Consider the following 4,640-nt stretch of genomic DNA (forward strand, 5'->3'; position numbering starts at 1 on the left):
AGTCACCACAAACCACAAGAGCAGTAGGACTGCACAGCGAAAAGGTGGGACTGGGCTGGAGTTCACATCCCAGCCTCGATGCCTCTTTGACCCTCAGTTTCCTCCTCTGTAAAATGGGGGTTGTAATAGCACCGATGTCCGAGGATTGTTGTGGGGACTAAATCCGGCGATGAAGGTAAAGCACTTGGAACAGGGCCTGGCACACGGCCAGGACTCAACAAACCTTAGTTTCATTTCTCTGCGAGCTCCGAGCTCCGCAAGCACACGGAGGACTGTCTTTGTGGAGACCGACCGCGGAGACGCTCTCCCCTTTGTCTCCACTGGGGGGCGCTGCAACCCCTTCCACAGCCCCGCGGAGATGGGCTCCATCTGGGAGGCCTGCGCCGAAGCCCCTCAAGTCAGCTTGAATCAGACCTTCCTTCTTCACAGAGCTCATCACACTAAGACCCCTCCTGCCACCTCCCCCAGGGCGAATCCAATGCCAAGTCTCCAAACAGCTCCCAAATCTCTCCCCATCTCTGCATCCCGCGGCCACCCCTTTACATCAGCCACATTGTGTCCACCCTGCTTCCATCCTGCCCCATCAGCATTCATCCCAGAATGAACAACTGTTCTCATCGGCCCTCCCCTGCCACGGTTCATGGGCTCCCGAGCATGGTCCGGCCGACCCAGCGGGCTCTGCCCCTTCCCCAGCCATGTAACAGACCCCATCCCTTCTGCCTACTGGTTCCAGCCACAGTGGCCTCAGGAGCACTTGTCTCCCTCCCTTCCCCCAGGCCCATCACCCCTTATTAAGCCCCTTCAGATCCTGCTCTCCTCAGAGACATCATCTCTGACTCTCCTACTCCCATTAAATCAAGATCTCCCATGACATGTCTTCACAGCACTCGGCTTCCTCTTCTTAACCCTTATCTCACTTTGCAATTATATATTCGAGTGGCTATTTGATGAACATCTGCCTCCCCGCTTTCTTTGGAAGCTTCTTGAGAGCAGAGGCTCTCTTGTTCCACTGTGTCCCCAGTGGCCAGGCGTATACCAATGGGACATTGGCATGGAGCTTGCCTGTTTCCTTATGTGTCCCCTCTGTTCCCTTGCCAGGATCCCAAGGGGAGGACTGTAATCCGGGTCCGTATTTCCAGACAGAACCCTACTCCCCCTTGGCCTGGAACATCACAGGGGAACCATCTCGCGGGTGGATGACTACACCTTCTTTTGGTCTTCCTAAGGTTGGTATCTTTTTTTTTTTTAAGATTTTATTTCTTTGTCAGAAAGAGAGAGAGTGCGCGAGCGTGTGAGCAGGGGGAGTGGCAGGCAGAGGGAGAGGGAGAAGCAGGCTCCCCGCGGAGCAGGGAGCCCCATGCAGGGCTCCATCTCAGGACCCTGGGATCATGACCTGAGCCGAAGGCAGATGCTTCACTGACTGAGCCACCCCGGGCGTCCCCTAAGGTGATCTTTTTTTTTTTTTTAAGATTTTATTTATTTATTTGACAGAGAGAGACACAGCGAGAGAGGGAACACAAGCAGGGGGAGTGGGAGAGGGAGAAGCAGGCTTCCCGTGGAGCGGGGAGCCCGATATGGGGCTTGATCCCGGGAGTCCGGGATCATGATCTGAGCCGAAGGCAGACAGACGCTCAACGACTGAGCCACCCAGGCTTCCTCCCTAAGGTTGATATCTTAACTATGCTTAAAGAATCCATAATGCATTGGGTTAATATGAATAATAATATCTATGGTAGGCATTGGACTGACTCTCGCTACCCGGTTATTCCCCCACGAACATCTCTGCAAGCCTTTGTAGTGCACTTTCCCAGCTCTGGCCACCCCTGTGCTTCCTCAGGGCAGTGTCACTCCTTTCTGGCTTTTATAGAAGAGAAAGTGAAGGTTTAGGGAGATTAAGTGGTGGCCCCGAGGAGGCCACGCTGGAGCTCAAACCTAGGCAGGCCTCCATGTCCCAGCCCTGCACTTTCCACTCCGTAACTCCCCAGCCTGTCCCACCCCATCTCCACGGGATGCTGATATACACATCATTGTCCCACTGTCCCCTCTGCTAGCTCAGTGCCCAGCCAGGAGGGGGAGGGCTAACAATGGCTGTTGAATGAATGAATGAGCGAATGAATGCATCCTTAGTGGCCAGGGCCAGGCCCTAGGACACTCTCCCCACTTCCAGAGACCATCCAGAGATGCTGCCTCCCACCAGGGCTCTATCTCAGAGCCCAGGAGGGAAGGGCGAAAAAGGGGCTGGATGAGAGGACGAAGAGTCAAAGACGGCAGCACCTCCTCAGTACAGCACTTCACAGTTTGCAAAGCCCTGACACTCAGCGCCTCTTACCAAGATCTCCAAGGAGCTCTGCCAGTAGCCAAACAAATAAACAAACAAGAAAAAAGGAAAGAAAAGCTCTTTTTTTCCCTCTTTGCAAAGCCACTGTGTGTTCTCTGTAAACAATTCAGAACCTCACTGCTCAGCGCAGTAAGTAGTTACTTGGTACACACGGCCATTCACATTTATATTAAACGCAACTCAGTAAAATGTAAAATTCCACTCCTCAGTCTCACTAGCCACTCTGAAAGTGCTCAGGAGCCACACGTGGCTAGGGGCTGCCCTACTGGACAGAATAGATACAGAACATTTCCATCACTGCAGAACGTTCTATCGGACAAAGCTGATTTATGACATACAAATAAGCAAAAGGAAGGGGGAAACCAGCCACACTGCCATTTCCCAAAGAAAACCACTGCTGACATTTTGGCGTGGATGTTTCCGGTTTTTTCTAGGGGTGGGCATTATGCATTGTTTTTTTTCCAAAAACGGGTTAATACTGTACAAACTGTTTTATGGCCTGTTGTTTTTTTTTTTTTACTTATCAAAGTACTACAAATATCTTTTCGGTAACACCTTTTTAAACAGTAGCACAGTATTTGTGTGACTACCACAATTAATTTACCCAATTCTCTATCCCCAGGTGTCTGCATTGCCTCCCCCTGCCCTTTTTTTTAATCTATCAGGGCAACTATTCCTTTTTTTTTTTTTTTTTAAGATTTTATTTATTTTATTTGAGAGAGAGCAAGAGAGCAGGAGCGGGGTGGGGGGAGGGAGGGAAAAGCAGACTCCACACTGAACAGGGAGCCTGACGTGGGCCTTGATCCCAGAACCCCGGGATCATGACCTGAGCTGACGGCAGATGCTTAACCAACTGAGCCACCCAGGTACCCCCTCTTTTTTAAAGGGGGCAACTATTCTTTTTTTTTTACACTTATTTAGGGGTGCCTGGCTAGCTCAGTCTGAAGAATATGCGACTCTTGACATCAGGGTTGTAAGTTCAAGCTCCATGTTGGGGATAGAGCTTACTAAAACAAAACAAAGCAAAACAAAACTGATTTAAACATTTTTCTAACAAGAGCTGCATTTTATTTCGAAATCACTTAATGATTTTTGTAAAAGTGGTAGTTGGGGCACCTGGCTCAGTCAGTTAGGCGTCTGACCCTTGATCTCAGCTCAGGTCTTGATCTCAGGGTTGTGGGTTCAAGCCCCACGCTGGGCTCCATGCTGGGCATGGAGCTTACTTTAAAAAAAAAAAAAAAAAAAGTGGTAGAGGCTCATTATAGAAAATTAAATTAAATATATAAAGTACAAAGAAGAAAAAAAAAACCCTCCCCAAATTACCCTACTCAAAAATAACCACATTTTCTTTTAACTTTATATTGTAAGATTTTTTTTTCAAACATACAGAAAGGTTGAAAGAGTAGCATAGTAAACACTCGTACACACATCACCTCGATTCAGTAATTGAAATCACCACATTTTAAACATGTGGGGGCCCTATTTCTGAACATCTTTCTGATCTAAACAGATACAAATATGTATATGTAAGAATGACATCACATTTTACATGTTCTGCAATCTGGTTTTTTGTTTTAAGATTTTATTTATTTATTTATTTATTTATTATTATTTTTAAAGATTTTATTTATTTATTTGAGACAGAGAGAATGAGAGACAGAGAGCATGAGAAGGAGGAGGGTCAGAGGGAGAAGCAGACTCCCCGCGGAGCAGGGAGCCCGATGCGGGACTCGATCCAGGGACTCCAGGATCATGACCTGAGCCGAAAGCAGTCGCTTAACCAACTGAGCCACTCAGGCACCCAAGATTTTATTTATTTATTTGACACAGAGAGACACAGTGAGAGAGGGAACACAAGCAGAGAGAGTGGGAGAGGGAGAAGCAGGCTTCCCGCTGAGCAGGGAGCCCGACGCGGGGCTCAATCCCAGGACCCCGGGACCACGATCTGAGCCGAAGGCAGACGCTCAAAGACTGAGCCACCCAGGCATCCCCTGCAATCTGGTTTTTAAAAGTTTTTCATTTGTGGGGCTCCTGGGTGGCTCAGTCATTAAGCGGCTGCCTTCGGCTCGGGTCATGATCTCAGGGTCCTGGGATCGAGCCCTGCGTCGGGCTCCCTGCTCGGCGGGAAGCCTGCTTCTCCCTCTCCCATTCCCCCTGCTTGTGTTCCCTCTCTCACTCTGTCTCTCTCTGTCAAATAAATAAATAAAATCTTAAAAAAAAAAAAAAGTTTTTCACTTGTAATAATAATATATTGCAAATATCTTTTCAAGTTTCACTCAATATTCTTGCACAGAATCATGTT

The sequence above is a fragment of the Mirounga leonina genome, unplaced genomic scaffold, assembly GCF_011800145.1.
Source record: "Mirounga leonina isolate KUSES-001 unplaced genomic scaffold, KU_Mleo_1.0 Mir_173, whole genome shotgun sequence".
Lineage (NCBI taxonomy): Eukaryota > Metazoa > Chordata > Mammalia > Carnivora > Phocidae > Mirounga > Mirounga leonina.